This window comes from Bos grunniens, chromosome 2 (assembly GCF_055505025.1).
Source record: "Bos grunniens cultivar Pamir isolate PY7600 chromosome 2, Bosgru_T2T1.0, whole genome shotgun sequence".
Taxonomy (NCBI): Eukaryota; Metazoa; Chordata; class Mammalia; order Artiodactyla; family Bovidae; genus Bos; species Bos grunniens.
This window is the reverse complement of record NC_141166.1, coordinates 15840815-15858335: the sequence shown is the minus strand read 5'-3', so window position 1 is coordinate 15858335 and position 17521 is coordinate 15840815. Positions and strand designations below refer to the sequence as shown.

The window sequence follows — 17521 nt, the reverse complement described above, 5'->3', positions numbered from 1 at the left end:
GCAGGTAACTCGCCAGCGATGAACTGGAATTGAACCCAAATCTGCCCAAGTGTGTAGCCATAGCAGCAGCCCGTATAGGGTAAGTCCGGGCAGGAAAAGGCCATCTGACCTTTAGTATAAGCCCCTGGAAATCAGGTATAATGATAGCAATGATAATAAAAAAAAATAATTCAGTCATTAGGAGAAGACTCTTGAGAGTCCCTTGGACTGCAAGGAGATCAAACCAGTCAATCCTAAAGGAAATCAACCCTGAATATTCATTGGAAAGATTGATGCGGAAGCTGAAGCTCCAATACTTTGGCCACCTGAAGCGAAGAACTGACTCTTTGGAAAAGACCCTGATGCTGGGAAAGATTGAAGGAAGGAGGAGATGGGGAGGACAGAGGATGAGATGGTCGGATGGCATCACCAACTCGATGGACATGAGTTTGAGCAAGCTTTTGGAGTTGGTGATGGACAGGGAAGCCTGGTGTGCTGCAGTCCATGGGGTCACAAAGAGTTGGACACGACTGAGAGACTGAACTAAACTGATACTGATTAGAGGGTCTCCATTTCCTGCCTTTGTGACTTTGGTCAACTAAACTGCTTAACCGCTCTGAGCCTCAGTTTTACATAAACATCAGCAAATGAGATTTTTACAGGTCTTATGCTCTAGGATTCTTCTGAGGATACATTGCACTAATGCAGACAAAATGCTTAGCTTAGGAATTCCCTGGCAGTCCAGTGGTTAGGATTACAAGTTTTTACTGCAGAGGCCCTGGGTTCAGTCCCTGGTGTGGGAACTGAGATTCCCTCAAACATCATGGAACTGGCAAAAAAAAAAAAAAAAAGAAAAACCACACCTTGGCACCTGGCATGTAACATGTGCTCAAGAAAATAGATAATACTATTTGTTCATATGGCCATTATTTATTCAAAGCCTAACAGCTAGGGATACAGTAAGGGAGAAATACATGTATTTTTCTTATTTTAATGATTTCCTAGTCTTGTGTTCTTAGGCTGTAGCACATTGTCTGGCTTAATAAATGTTGAAATGAATGAATGAAATATTAAAAGAGTGAATGAAGGAATGGACATACTGCAGTCAGTCAGTCCTTAGTTGCAGTTTCAGGAAGAGTAAGAGGGAGAAAAAAATTTTAAAATAATTGTCGCTATTTCTTGAACATTTACACTGTCAGGTACTTGACTAAATGCTTGCTTTTTGTATTCTCAGTTCATCCTCACAGCAAACTCATGAGATCAAAAGTAACATCTGATTTTACAGAGAAGAAGAAAATAATCTCTGTGAGTTAAGAACGATTTTCCTAAGGTAACCCAATGAGTAAGCTCAGAGGCAGGTTTTGAGCATAATAAAGGACAGAATCCACATCCAGTTGTGGATGTGACTGGAGATGGAAGTTAAGTCCGATCCTGTAAAGAGCAATATTGCATAGGAACCTGGAATGTTAGGCCATGAATCAAGGCAAATTGGAAGTGGTCAAACAGGAGATGGCAAGAATGAACATCAACATTTTAGGAATCAGCGAACTAAAATGGAAGGGAATAGGTGAATTCAATTCAGATGACCATTATATCCACTACTATGGGCAAGAATCCCTTAGAAGAAACGGAATAGCCATCACAGTCAACAAAAGAGTCTGAAATGCAGTACTTGGGTGCCATCTCAAAATGACAGAATGATCTCAGTTTATTTCCAAGGCAAACCATTCAGCATCACAGGAATCTATGTCCAACCATTAATGCTGAGGAAGCTGAACAGTTCTATGAAGACCTACAAGATCTTCTGGAACTAATACACAAAAAAGATGTCCTTTTCATCATAGAGGACTGGAAGGCAAAAGTAGGAAGTCAAGAAATACCTGGAGTAACAGGCAAGTTTGGCCTTGGAGTACAAAATGAAGCAGGGCAAAGGCTAATAGAGTTGTGCTAAGAGAACACACTGGTCATAGCAAACACCCTCTTCCAACAACACAAGAGATGACTCTACACATGGACATCACCAGATGGTCAACACCGAAATCAGATTGATTATATTCTTTGCAGCCAAAGATGGAGAAGTTGTATACAGTCAGCAAAAACAAGACCGGGAGTTGACTGTGGCTCATAAAATGAACTCCTTAATGAAAAATTCAGACTTAAATCGAAAGTAGGGAAAACCACTAGGCTATTCAGATATGACCTAATTCAAATCCCTTATGATTATACAGTGGAAGTGACAAATAGATTAAAAGGATTAGATCTGATAGAGAGAGTGCTTGAAGAACTACGGACAGAAGTTAATAACTTTGTACAAAAGGTGATGATCAAAACCGTCTTCAAGAAAAAGAAATGCAAAATGGTTGTCTGAGGAAGGCTTACAAATAGTAGGGAAAAGAAAAAAAGTGAAAGTCAAAGGAGAAAAGGAAAGATATGTCCATCTGAATGCAGTGTTCCAAAGAACAGCAAGGAGAGATAAGAAAGCTTTCCTCAGTGATCAGTGCAAAGAAATAGAGGAAAACGGGGAAAGGAAGTGTAGGACCAGAAGAGTAGTTAGTAAGACTCCTAGCAGCACCATGTGGCTGCTAAGAGAGAGAGTATAAAAAAAAAAAAAGAAATAGAGGAAAACAATAGAATGGGAAAGACTAGAGATCTCTTCAAGAAAATTAGAGGCATCAAAGGACCATTTCATGCAAGAATGGGCACAATAAAGGACAGAAACGGTATGGACCTAACAGAAGCAGAAGATATTAAGAAGAGGTAGCAAGAATACACAGAAGAACTGTACAAAAAAGCTCTTAATAACCTGGATAACCACGATGGTGTGATCACTCACCTAGAGCCAGACATCCTGGAATTCGAAGTTAAGTGAGCCTTAGGAAGCATCACTACAAACAAAGCTAGTGGAGGAGATGGAATTCCAGTTGAGCTATTTCAAATCCTAAAAGATGATGCTTTGAAAGTGCTGCACTCAATATGCCAGCAAATTTGGAAAACTCAGCAGTGGTCACAGGACTGGAAAAGGTCAGTTTTCATTCTAATCCCAAAGAAAGGCAATGCCAAAGAATGTTCAAACTACCACACAATTCTACTCATCTCACACGCTAGCGAAGTGTTGGTCAAAATTCTCCAAACTAGGCTTCAACAGTACGTGAACTGAGAACTTCCAGTACAAGCCGGGTTTAGAAAAGGCAGAGGAACCAGAGGTCAAATTTCCAATATCCACTGGATGATAGAAGAAGCAAATGTGTATTAGCCACTCAGTCATGTTCAACTCTTTGCAATCCCATGGACTGTAGCCCATCAGGCTCCTTTGTCGATGGAATTCTCCAGGCAAGAATACTAGAGTGGGTAGCCATGTCCATCTCCAGGGGATCTTCCCAACCCAGTGATTGAACCAGCGTCTCCTGCATTGCAGGCAGATTCCTTACTGTCTGGGTCACCAGGGATGCCTGAAAAAGCAAGGGAATTCCAGAAAAACATCTACTTCTGCTTCATTGACTGCGCTAAAGCCTTGTGTGGATCCCAACAAACTGTGGAGTATTCTTAAAGAGATGGAAATACCAGACCACCTTACCTGTTTCTTGATAAACTGTATGCAGACCAACAAGCAACAGTTAGAACCAGACATGGAACAATGGACTGGTTCCAAATTGGGAAAGGAGTACATCAAGGCTGTATACTATCACCCTCCTTATTTAACTTCTGTGCAGAGCACATCATGCAAAATGCCAAGCTGGATGAAGCACAAGCTGGAATCAAGATTTCTGGGAGAAATACCAATAACCTCAGATATGCAGATGACACCACCCTAATGGCAGAAAACTAAGAGAAACTAAAGAGCCTCTTGATGAAGGTGAAAGAGGAGAGTGAAACAGCTGGCTTAGAACTCAACATTCAAAAAACTAAGATCACAGCATCTGGTCCCATCACTTCATGGCAAATAGATGGGTAAAAAATGAAAACAGTGACAGATTTTATTTTCTTGGGCTCCAAAATCACTGTGGACAATGACTGGAGCCATGAGATTAAAAGATGCTTGCTCCTTGGAAGAAAAGCTATGACAAACCAAGACTGCATATTAAAAAGCAGAGACCTCACTTTGCTGACAAAGGTCCATAGAGTCAAAGCTATGGGTTTTCCAGTAGTCATGTATGGATGTGAGAGTTGGACTATAAAGAAAGCTAAGTGCCAAAAAATTGATGCTTTTGTACTGTGGTGTTGGAGAAGACTCTTGAGAGTCCCTTGAACTGCAAGGAGATCAAACCAGTCCATCCTAAAGGAAATCAGTCCTGAATATTCATTGGAAGGACTGATGCTAAAGCTCAAGCTCCAATACTTTGGCCACCTGATGTGAAGAACTGACTCATTGGGAAAGACCCCGATGCTGGGAAAGATTGAAGGCAGGAGGAGAAGAGGATGACAAAGGATGAGATGGTTGGATGGCATCACCGACTCGATGGACATGAATTTGAGCAAACTCCAGGAGTTGGTGATGGACAGGGAAGCCTGGCATGCTGCAGTCCAAGAGTCTCAAGAGTTGGACACAACCGAGTGACTGAACAACAACAACAGGTTTTAGGCTCGGGTCTGCTGCCTCCAAAGCTTGGGTTTGTACCTGGCTCCCGTGAAACAGTGGGCTGGAGGGACCTACTAGGGCATCTCTAACCATCCTCCTCCCAGGTCTAGTTGGCTTGCTGGAGCTCTTGGCATATCGAAACTCAGCACCAGTAATAATGGGAAATGTACTACTTTGAGCTTCCAAGAAGCAAATTCACTTCCAGTCACTCCTGTGCCGAGCCTCATGTTTACTTTTCACAATCCTGCAAAGAGGGTATTGGTCGCCTATTTCACTGACAGGGAATTGAGGTTCAGGCTTGCCTTCTGGGGTGGAGACTGCTGCCAACACGCCCCTCCCTGCTGCCTCTCCCCAGAGCCTCTCTTCCCATCTCATCCCTCTGCCAGTCACCCCCCCACACACACACTTTTGGCCTCTCCCTGACCCATTCTCCTAAGCCCAGTCAGATGAGTTAAGATGGACCTTTTGGATTGGGACTTTGCTCAGAGTGGTGGCCAGGACGTCACTGTTCACCTAGGATGGGATTCTAATCAGTTCACAGCTTTTTTTTTTTTTCTGAGTAGAAAATGGTTTGTTTTTTTAAATCTTTTTAGAATTGAGATATAGTTGATGTACAATATCATGTAAGTTACTAGTGTACAACCTATCGATTCAGTTTTAAAGCTTACACTTCTTTTATAGTTATTCTAATATGCTGGCTATATTCCCTGTGTTGTACAATATATCCTTGTAGCTCATTTATTTTATACATAGCAGTTTGTATCTCTGAATCCCCTACACCCATCTCTTGCCTCGCCCCCATTCCTTCTTTCCACTGACATTATTCTGTTCTCTGCCCCTGTGAGTTTCTTTCCATTTTGTTACAGTAACTGTGCTGTGTGCTATGCTTAGTTGCTCAGTCGTGTCCCACTCTTTGCGACCCCATGGACCGTAGCTCGCCAGGCTCCTCTGTCCTTTGGGATTCTCCAGGTAAGAATACTGGAGGAGGTTGCCATACCCTCCTCCAGGTTATAGTCACTAGTTTGTTTTAATTTTTAGATTCCACACATAGTATCGTATATATCATATGTCTTCGGGCTTCCCTGGTGGCTCAGTGGTGAAAAATCCACTTGCAATGCAGGAAACGAAACGTGGATTTGATTCCTAAGTGGGGAAAATCCCCTGGAGAAGGAAATGGCAACCCACTCCAGCGTTCTTGTCTGGGAAATCCCATGGACAGAGGAGCCTAGTGGGCTACAGTCCATGTGTTTGCAAGAGTCAGACACGACTTAGCGACTAAATCACCACCACCACCATATGTCTATCTGTCTAATTATTTCACTTAGCCTAATGCCCTCCAAGTCCATCCATGTTGTTGCAAATGACAGAATTTAATTCTTTTTTGTGGATGAGTAGTATCCCATTGTATGTGTGTGTGTGTGTGTTAGTCACTCAGTCGTGTCTGACTCTTTGCAATCCCATGGACTATAGCCAACCAGGCTCCTTTGTCCATGGAATTCTCCAGTCAAGAATACTGGAGTGGTCCTACATTGGACTGGTTGGCTCTTATCTTACAGGTGACTCCTTTCATTCCGTCTTTTTTAAATAAATACTTTCACACCCGGAGATCTTCACCTTTCTCTAAGTTTCTTCTACCTAGATTCTTCAGCCTGGACTTTTCCTAGCATCTACCTCTTAGGTTTTTTCCTTCTCCTTCAACTCAGCAACATGAGTGTGGGCCCAGCTTGTCCCCAAAGACTGCTTGGCCCTGAAGCATCCAACTCTAGGGAATCTTCACCCATGCCTGAAGAAAGTTACGTGTCCTTGCAAACGTCATCTGCTGACACCCTCCACGCGGACACTGTCTCTCCTCTTCCCTCCTCCATGGATCTGCTTATTCAGGACAGTCCTGATTCTTCCACAAGCCCCAGAGTGAAACCACTGTCCCCGTCTGTGGAGGAGAGCACAGAGAAGGAAGAGACGGTCCCGGTCAAGAAACAAAAGATTAGAACTGTGTTCTCGCAGACCCAGCTGTGTGTGCTCAATGACAGATTTCAGAGGCAGAAATACCTCAGTCTCCAGCAAATGCAAGAACTTTCCAACATCTTGAACCTCAGCTACAAGCAGGTGAAGACCTGGTTCCAGAACCAGAGAATGAAATGTAAGAAATGGCAGAAAAACAACTGGCCGAGGAATAGCAATGGCATGCCTCAGGGGCCAGCAATGGCAGAATACCCAGGCTTCTATTCCTACCACCAGGGGTGTTTGGTGAACTCTCCTGGAAACCTGCCCATGTGGGGTAACCAGACCTGGAATAACCCCACATGGAGCAACCAGAGCTGGAACAGTCAATCTTGGAGCAACCACTCCTGGAACAGTCAGGCCTGGTGCCCCCAAGCCTGGAATAACCAGCCTTGGAACAATCAGTTCAACAACTACATGGAGGAATTCCTGCAGCCCGGGATCCAGCTCCAGCAGAATTCTCCCGTCTGTGATCTGGAGGCCACCCTGGGAACTGCTGGGGAAAATTATAACGTTATACAGCAAACTGTCAAGTATTTCAATTCCCAGCAGCAAATCACTGATTTATTCCCAAACTACCCTCTCAACATACAGCCTGAAGATTTGTAACGTCTATTTGTGACGGCTATTGTATGGGATCTTAATGTGAGCAGAGACTGTGTATTCTCTAGATTTTTTTCTCATTCTAGAATTCTGTACCACTTCCCCTTAGTAAGCTGCTTTTCACTATACCTTCTGTGTCAATTTGAGGGAAGGGTAATGAGTCCAGTAAGAGGTTTCAGAAGCATTGTATAACATGACAAAAGGTGTCTGGCTATAGATAACTCGATTATAGTACTTTGGATATAATATATAATATTTTGGATACTTTTAGGATCTAGAATCTAACTTTAAGCACAGGGGGCAAAAGTACAAAGACGTATGATGAGGATTATTCATATTTTCTGAGATAGGGAGGCTTTACTTGCTAAGAGTCCCAGTCCTTAAGATGAGGAGTGCTTTACTGATTTCCTCCACCCCTTTTAGCCATTTTACTACAACGCCTAATTTGTTCATCACTTTTTGGAGAACGATATTTTGTATTTTGCCACATCATAAATAGTACCAGTTTGGCTGGTTTGTTGAAGTACAAATAAAAAATAGCCATTTAAAAAAAAAAAAAGAATACTGGAGTGGGTAACCATGCCACTCCAATGAGGAGTTCTCCAGGGGATCTTTCCAACCCAGGGATCAAACCCAGGTCTCCCACATTGCAGGCAGATTCTTTACCATCTGAGCCAGCAGGGAAGCTCCATTGTATATATTTACCACATCTTCATCCATTCACCTGGTGATGAACACTTAGATTACTTCCATATCTTGGCAATCATAAATAATGCTGCTATGAACATTGGGGTGCATGTATCTTTTTGAATTAGTGCTTTCAGTTTTGTGTGTGTATGTTTTGGATATATAACCAGGAGTGGAATTGTTGCATCATATGGTAGTTCTTTGAGATTGGAATGAAAACTGACCTTTTCCAGTCCTGTGATCACTGCTGAGTTTTCCAAATTTGCTGGCATATTGAGTGCAGCACTTTCACAGCATTATCTTTTAGGATTTGAAATAGCTCAACTGGAATTCCATCACCTCCACTAGCTTTGTTTGTAGTGATGCTTCCTAAGGCCCACTTGACTTCACATTCCAGGATGTCTGGCTCTAGGTGAGTGATCACACCATCATGATTATCTGGGTCGTGAAGACCTTTTTTGTATAGTTCTTCTGTGTATTCTTGCCACCTCTTCTGAATATCTTCTGCTTCTGTTAGTGAAAAAAGTGAAGCTGCTCAGTCATGTCCGACTCTTTGTGACCCCATGGACTGTAGCCTACCAGGCTCCTTCATCCATGGGATTTTCCAGGCAAGAGTACTGGAGTGGGTTGCCATTGCCTTCTCCAGGGGATCTTCCTGACCCAGGGATTGAACCCAGGTCTCCCTTATTGCAGGTAGATTGCACGTCTGAGCCACCAGGGAAGTTCCAAATTCTGTCCTTTATTGTGCCCATCTTTGCATGAAATGTTCCCTTGTTATCTCTAATTTTCTTGAAGACATCTCTAGTCTTTCCCATTCTATTGTTTTCCTCTATTTCTTTGCATTGATTACTGAGGAAGACTTTCTTATCTCTCCATGCTATTCTTTGGAACTCTGCATGCAAATGGGTATATCTTTCCTTTTCTCCTTTGTCTTTTGCTTCTCTTCTTTTCTTAGCTATTTTAAACGTAAGTTCTCCTCAGACAACCATTTTGCCTTTTTGCATTTCTTTTTCTTGGGGATGGTCTTGATCATCCTGTACAATCCTGTACAATCATCCTGCCTCCTGTACAATGTCATGAACCTCCGCGCATAGTTCTTCAGGCACTCTGTCTATCAGATCCAATCCCTTGAATCTATTTGTCCCTTCCACTGTATAATCATAAAGGGTTTGATTTAGGTCATACCTGAATGGTCTAGTGGTTTCCCCTGCTTTCTTCAATTTAAGTCTGAATTTGGCAATAAGGAGTTCATGATCTGAGCCACAGTCAGCTCCCAGTCTTGTTTTTGCTAACTGTATAGAGCTTCCCCATCTTTGGCTGCAAAGAATATAATCAATCTGATTTAGGTATTGACCATCTGGTGATGTCCATGTGTAGAGTCATCTCTTGTGTTGTTGGAAGAGGGTGTTTGCTATGACCAGTGTGTTCTCTTGGCAAAAATCTATTAGCCTTTGCCCTGCTTCATTCTGTACGCCAAATTTGCCTGTTACTCCAGGTATTTCTTGACTTCCTACTTTTGCATTCCAGTCCCCTATAATGAAAAGGATATCTTTTTTGGGTGTTAATTCTAGAAGGTCTTGTAGATCTACATAGAATCATTCAACTTCAACTTCTTCAGCATTACTGGCTGGGGCATAGACTTGGATTACTGTGCTATTGAATGGTTTGCACTGGAAACGAACAGAGATCATTCTGTCGTTTTTGAGATTGCATCCAAGTACTGCATATTGGGCTCTCTTATTGACTATGACGGCTACTCCATTTCTTCTAAGGGATTCTTGCCACAGTAGTAGATATAATGGTCATCTGAGTTAAATTCACCTATTCCAGTCCATTTTAGTTCGCTGATTCCTAAACTATCGATGTTCACTCTTGCCATCTCCTGTTTGATCACTTCCAATTTGCCTTGCTTCATGGACCTGACATTCCAGGTTCGTATTCAGTATTGCTCTTTAAAGCATTGGACTTTACTTCCATCACCAGTCACATCTACAAATGGGTGTTGTTTTTGCTTTGGCTCCGTCTCAACATTCTTTCTGGAGCTATTTCTCCACTCTTCTCCAGTAGCATATTGGGCACCTACCAACCTGGGGAGTTCATCTTTCAGTATCCTATCTTTTTGCCTTTTCATACTGTTCATGGGGTTCTCAAGGCAAGAATACTGAAGTGCTTTGCCATTCCCTTCTCCAGTGGACCACGTTTTGTCAGAACTCTCCACCATGACCCACCTGTCTTGGGTGGCCCCACAGGGCATGGCTTAGTTTCATTGAGTTAGACAAGGCTGTGGTCCATGTAATCAGATTGGTTAGTGTTCTGTGATTGTGGTTGTGGTTTTCATTCTGTCTGCCCTCTGATGGAGAAGGATAAGAGGCTTATGGAAGCTTTCTGATGGGAGAGACTGACTGAGGGGGAAACTGGGTCTTGTTCTGATGGGCAGGGCCATGCTCAGTAAATCTGTAATCCAATTTTCTGTTGATGGGCAGGGCTGTGTTCCCTCCCTATTGTTTGACCTGAGGCCAAACTATGGTGGAGGTAATGATGATGGCGACCTCCTTCAAAAGGTCCCATGCACGCACTGCTGCACACAGTGCCCCCAACCTTGCAGCAGGCCACCGCCAACCCACGCCTCCACCGGAGACTCCTGAACACTCATGGGCAAGCCTGGGTCAGTCTTTGTGGGGTCACTGCTCCTTTCTCCTGGGTCCTGGTGCACATAAAGTTTTGTTTGTGCCATCCAAGAGTCTGTTTCCCAGTCCTGTGTAAGTTCTGGTGGCTCTATGGTGTGTTAATGGTGACCTCTTCCAAGAGGGCTTACGCCATACCCAGATCTGCTGCACCCAGAGCCCCTGCCCCTGCAGCAGTCCACTGCTGATCTGTACCTCCTCAAGAGATACTCAAACACAGTTCTGGCTCAGTCTCTGTGGGGTCTCTGGGTCCTGGTGCACATCAGGTTTGTTTGAGCCCTCTGAGCATCTCTGGCGGGTATGGGGTTTGATTCTAAACATGATTTTGCCCCTCTCCTTTGCCCTTGGACATGGAGTATCTCCTCAAAGTTGTTCCATCATCATGCAGCCGCCACAGCAATGCCAAAGAATCTCAAAAGGCAATGATAAAGAATGCTCAAACTACCACACAATTGCACTCATCTCACATGCTAGCAAAGTAATGCTCGAAATTCTCCAAGCCAGGCTTCAACAGTACATGAACCGTGAACTTCCAGATGTTCAAGCTGGATTTAGAAAAGGCAGAGGAACCGAGATCAAATAGCCAGCATCCACTGGGCCATCAGAAAAGTGAGAGAGTGCCAGAAAAACATCTATTGCTGCTTTATTGACTATGCCAAAGCCTTTGAGTGTGTGGATCACAACAAACTGTGGAAAATTCTTCAAGAGATGGGAATACCAGACCACCTGACCTGCCTCCTGAGAAATCTGTATGCAGGTCAGGAAGCAATAGTTAGAACTGGACATGGAACAACAGACTGGCTCCAAATAGGGAAAGGGGTATGTCAAGGCTGTATATTGTCACCCTGTGTATTTAACTTCTCTGCAGAGTACATCATGAGAAATGCTGGGCTGGATGAAGCACAAGATGGAATCAAGATTGCTGGGAGAAATATCAATAACCTCAGATATACAAATGATACCACCCTTATGGCAGAAAGTGAAGAGGAACTAAAAAGCCTCTTGATGAAAGTGAAAGAGGAGAGTGAAACAGTTGGCTTAAAGCTCAACATTCAGAAAACGAAGATCATGGCATCTGGTCCCATTACTTCATGGTAAATAGATGGGGAAACAATGGAAATAGTGACAGACTTTATTTTGGGGGGCTCCAAGATCACTGCAGATGGTGGCTAAAGCCATAGAATTAAAGACACTTATTCCTTGGAAGAAAAGTTATGACCAACCTAGACAGCATATTAAAAAGCAAAGACATTATTTTGCCAACAAAGGTCCGTCTAGTCAAAGCTTTGGCTTTTCCAGTAGTCACGTATGGATGTGAGAGTTGGACTATAAAGAAAGCTGAGCACTGAAGAACTGATGCTTCTGAACTATGATATTGGAGAGGACTCTTGAGAGTCCCTTGAACAGCAGGAAGATCCAACCAGTCCATCCTAGAAGAAATCAGTTCTGAATATTCATTGGAAAGACTGATGCTCAAGCTGAAATTCCAATAGTTTGGCCACCTGATGTGAAGAACTGACTCATTGGAAAAGACTCTGATGCTGGGAAAGATTGAAGGCAGCAGGAGAAGGGGACGACAGAGGATGAGATGGTTGGATGGCATCACCAACTGAATGGACATGAGTTTGAGTAAGCTCAGGAAGTTGGTGATGGACAGGGAAGCCTGGCGTGCTGCAGTCCATGGGGTTGCAAAGAGTCGGACACAACTGAGCGACTGAACTGAACTGATGGCAGTTCTATTTTTAGAGTTTTAAGACACCTCCACACCGTTTTCCTCAGTGGCTGCACCAATTTACATTTCCACTCACAGTGTATGAGGATTCCCTTCTTTTTAATTAATTTTTTTTTTTTGGCCACACTGTGTGGCTTGTAGGATCTTAGTTCCCTGATCAGGGATAAAAACTGGGCTGTTGGCATTGAGAGCATGGAGCCCTAACCACTGGACCACCAAGGGAATTCCCTGAGAGTTCCCTTCTTTCTACATCCTCACCAACATTTGTTACTTATGGTCTTTTTTTTTTTTTTTAATGGACCAGTTATTTAATTAGGTTCTTCAAAAGAAGTTTAGAACACTATTTTGCGAGGATGAATTCTATTTGTGAGAGCAGACACAGAGTGGAGGTAGCCCTGGAGCTGAGGAACAGCTTTGACTCTTTGCAGAATCCGTGAGTCCACAGCTTTCTGATCACCCTGGCACTGCTCTGTAATTTTTTACTTCTTTCTCTCCCCATCAAAGATCTCACCTTCCCGGTGCCTGGCTTATGTAGTTGTTTTTTTTTTTTTTTTTTGGCCACGCCACTGGGCTTGCAGGATCTTACTTTCCTGACCATGGATCAAACCAGTGCCCCCTGCAGGGGATGTGTGGAGTCCTAACCACCAGATAGCCAGGGAAGTCCCTTTCTTCTCGAAGTAAACATCAGTGAGATGTTCTGGGGCCTTCACACCCCTGATATCCGTTTTGGTGGAGGTGGCAATGACAAATTTTGTTCTATACCCAGGAACTCGATTGAGGGGAAAGACCGAGTCACAAGTAGCAAGCCAGTGCTCACCTGCTTTAGGGAAACAACCTCTCACCTTGGCGGCATTCAGTGAGGATGCTCGGAATGGGCCCAGGAGAGAGGCTAGTGTGCAGTTTTCTCACATGCTACTGAAGGGTTTTTGCCAAGACAACAGCTTTTGAGGCCCATCTTCAGTAAGATAATACCTAGGCATTTTGCGAAGTTTAATCACTTGGGAAACACCATTCTTGGGCTTCCCTGGTGTCTCAGATGGTAAAGAATCTGCTTGCAATGCAGGAGATGTGGGTTCAATCCCTGGGGCAGGAAGATCCCCTAGAGAAGGGGATGGCAACCCATTCCAGTATTCTTGCCTGGAGAATCCTATGGACAGAGGAGCCTGGTGGGCCCCAGTCCATAGGGTCGCAAAGAGGCAGACAGGCCTGAAGCAATTTAGCATGCACACACATTCTTGTCACCACCAACTGGTTTTGTGACAGTAGCAAGAACCTTCAGCTTCTTTTTCTTTTCAGCTTGGATTTCGCTGCTGAATACTTCGTTTTGTACAAGGCCTTTCTGGAATACATAGCCGGTTGGGAGTATCTGCCAACTCCTCTGACCAGGACAGGATTTCAGCGGCACTTCTTAACCTTTTTAACTTTGCCACCAGAATCAGCCTTCTTTGTCTCAGCTTTTCCCTCCTTCGTATCGGCTTCTCAGCTTTTTCACCTGCCATCTTTCAAGACGTGAAAGAGCTACTTGTGGTCTTTTTGATGGTAGTTGTTCTGACAGCTGTGAAGTGATATCTCATTGTGGTTTTAATTTGCATTTCTCCAGTTATTAATGATGTTTAGCATCTTTTTCACATGCTTGTTGGCCATCTGTAGGTCTTCCCTGGAAAAATGTCTATTTAGGTCTTCTGCCCATTTTCAATTTTTTTTTATGTTGAGTTGTATGGGTTATTTATATATTTTGGATATTAACTTCTTATTGATAATATCATTAGCAAATATTTCCTCTGATTCAGCTGATTGCCTTTCTGTTTTGTTGATAGTTTCCTTTGCTGCGTAAAAGCTTTTATGTCTAACTAGGTTCCATTTGTTTATTTCTGCCTTTATTTCCTTTGCTTTAGGAGACAGAATGACAATAATATTGCTATGATTTATGTCAAACAGTGTTCTGCCTATGTTTTCTTCAAGGAGTTTTCTGGCTTCCAGTCTTACATTTAGATCTTTAATCCATTTTGAGTTTATTTTTGCATATGATGTGAGAAAATATTCTAATTTCATTCTTTTACATGTAACTGTTCAGTTTTTCCTATTTCCTATTTACTGAAGAGATTTCTTTCTTCCATTGTATACCCTTGCCTCCTGTGTTATACGTTAATTGACTATAAATGTGTAGGTTTATGTCTAGGCTCTCTATACTGTTCTATTAACCTACGTCTCTGTTTTTATGCCAGTACCATGCTGTTTTGGTGACTGTGGCTTTGTAATAGTTCACCACATCTTCTGATTGCAGTTTTGAGTTGTGATTTAAAAAGAGGGTCTCCTCAGGACTTCCCTGGCTTGGGTTTGGTCACTGATCGGGGAACTAGGATCCCACATGCCATGTGGCACAGCCAAGAAAATTAAGAAAGAAGGAATGTCTCCCCAAATTCTCTGCCAAGGACTTATCTTCCCCAGGTTTAGTTCTTACGTTAGTGGTCTCAGCAGGAAGCCGAGGACCACTCAAAGCATTTGCCAGAAGAAGGTTTTCTTTTTAATTAATTTTTTTTGAAGGATAGTTGCTTTACAGAATTTTGTTGTTTAGAAGAAGGTTTAATGAAGGAACTATTTACAGAGGTGTGGGCACAAACAGTGAGGCACCCTGCGGCTCACAAGAGTGGAACAGAGTCACGTCTCAGGGCCTGAAGAGGTAAGGGAGGGAGCCTTGCTAACGAGCCTGGCTGGACTCATATCCATGGTCGCTGGCCACCCAGCAGGAGCTGTGACTTTTACTGGAGGAACATAGTACCTGCCAAAATCATATCATCACTGACTCAATGGACATGAGCAAACTCCGGGAGACAGTGAAGGACAGGGAAGCCTGGACTGCTGCAGTCCATGGGGTTGCAATGTGTTGGACACAACTTAGCAATTGAACAACAAAAAAAATCACAGTATTATAAATATCCTGGTCTCACTCTCCTCCTTCCCTCTGATCCCCCGGCAACGTCTCCTACTGGCCAAACTTCACCTGAAACCATAAGGCAAGGAGGCCAAGGTCAGCAAGAGTCAGCCCCTGGACACAGGGCAAAAGCACAGAGAATTCAGGGTAGGCAAAGAGTAGGCAGCCAGGAGGTTTCTCCTGTCTTTGTGAACTCAGCTTTGTGGAGGGGCTGAGAGGCAGAGGGCTGTGCTTGTCTCTCCAAGCAGCCTGACACCGTAACACGCCTTCTCCTCTTCCAGGCCCAAGTTACTTCGACCAGGAGGCTGTTCCCAGGCCTGGAGTAAATCTCTCCCATCCCTGGCTTCCTCAGTTCCCAGTGCCTAGCCCATCACTCAGCTTAGTGATTTGGCATTATTCTCTGTAGGGGTTTGTCTCCCCAGGGGACAGTTCTAGCATCCTCTTCACTGTGAGCTCTTTGCAGGCAGGGCCCTGGGCCAAAGAAGGCCATTTGCTCTGACACAGGGCCCAGCCCAGGACAAGTGCCGATGTTTGCTGAGTGAATGGAGTCCTGCGGCCTCACCCACCTCCCTCTGCCTTGGTGTACACAGCCTGGGCACATGTGTATATCTGTTTCCTTGAGTTCAAAGGGACTCTTTGGTGGCGAGTGGCCCAGACCTGGCACACAACAGGCATCAAATGTTGCCTGAACTGGCCTAGGGAGGATTATCCTTCTTTCCTTCATTCATTCAATACGTTTTTGAGATTTTATGCATACCAGGCCCTGTGCTGGCCCTGGGGACACAGAAGTGTTCTTCCTGCCTTCCATCCTAGTGGGGGAAGCAGAAAAGGCAGGAATGGAAAATGAACAATGTTATTAAAGCCTGCAGCACGTGTTTAGAAAATAAACAGGGTGACGGGACACACGGTACGTGGACGGACATTTCTGTGGGGGATGGACACATCAGAGAAGGCCTTTCTGAGGCGATGACATGTAAGCTGAGACCCGACGATGAGTGAATGTGAAGAGCTGGAAGGGTATTCCAGGCACAGGGAACAGCAAAAACAAAGAGCTAGAGGTGTTTCTGGGACCCCAGGGAATTCAGCGTTTCAGTCTGAAGAAGGGCTTAGAGGGGCGTTGAGAGAGGTTAAGGAATCAGTACCGGGGGCTGCCTGGGGCCAGGTCCTGGGCGGGGGCTGGAGGGGAAGGGACAGCCCTCAGCGCCACCCTTTCTGCCTGTTGCCTAGCACCACGCTAAACACTGCTGCTGGCAGGCCTTCCCCGGGCTCCCTCAGCTCCCCTCGGACTGGCAGTGGCTGTCAAACGACCAGCCCCAGAGGCCTTGCCAACCTCCTCCCCTGGAATATTTTTGAGGTAAGTCAGAAAATGACCAGCAGCCTCCAAAACCTGACTTTTTCTTGTGCATACCTTACAAGGGTATATTTGGCTGCCCTGGGTGTTAATCCCCCACCCCCTTGCACTAGACAGAGATATAAATATACCACACCAGGCAGCACACTCAGAAACATGGATTAATGACCATATACTCGGGGGCCCTAGTCACACTCAGAAGACACGCCATACAGCTGCTGTGAGCACCCCCGCCCACACCCACATACTTAAGCCCCCAGTCTCTCGCAGGCATACAATCACACACACAGCTATATAGATGTCCCACCACACAGTCACGACAGCCAGCCTCGCAGACACTCCACAACCAGCACCATCACCACTCGCATAATCCCTCCCCCTGATCACAGTCACCTACCCACATATCCCCTCACAGACTGCACCCCACAGTTATCAGAGTCACATGTGGACACAACAGTTCCACAGTCTCTCTCTCCACACAGTGCACACACAACCATGTTGGGTGCACACAGCCAGCAGGCCCACAGATCACAACACACTGCCCCACAAGTGGTTCCACAGGGCTGCCCCACCCCCACCCTTGCTCAAGGCCTCTCTGATTAAACACATCCAGCCCCTCGGCTTGTTATAGTGCCTGGCATTCTTCTGCGATTGAGTCAAAGACCTCCCCAGACAGAGGGGCTAAGTGGAAAAAAAAAGGCATCAGGAGGGAGCATGCCAGAGGCCCAGGTCTGGGAAGGGGCCTGGCCACTTCCTGCTCAGGGACCCAGACAGCCTTTAGTGTGGAGTTTGAGCTTGACCCTGGAGGGGCTAAGGACCTGGGGGAGGGGTCACGCCTAGGAGTGGACAGAAGCGGGGTGCGGGGGGGTGGGCGGTTGATGACAGGTGGAACAAGCGGAGAGACCCCTTAACCCTCGCGGCGTGGGAGGGGGGGACAGGAAGCGGGGTTACATATGGACTCAACCCTCCCACGTGG

The 17521-nt window shown here is 44.8% G+C and overlaps 1 long non-coding RNA gene and 2 pseudogenes across 1 annotated transcript in view; 1 reads left to right on the top strand and 2 right to left on the bottom strand.

Annotated features, from left to right (window-relative positions):
- The window catches only part of LOC147377623 (uncharacterized), a 40537-nt gene that overhangs the window by 21741 nt on the left and 1275 nt on the right, over nt 1-17521 (bottom strand). The gene's annotated exons all lie outside the window — the stretch shown is intronic.
- On the top strand, nt 6180-7302 carry LOC147377625 (homeobox protein NANOG pseudogene; annotated as a pseudogene).
- Nucleotides 12576-13761, bottom strand: LOC147377624 (large ribosomal subunit protein eL6-like; annotated as a pseudogene).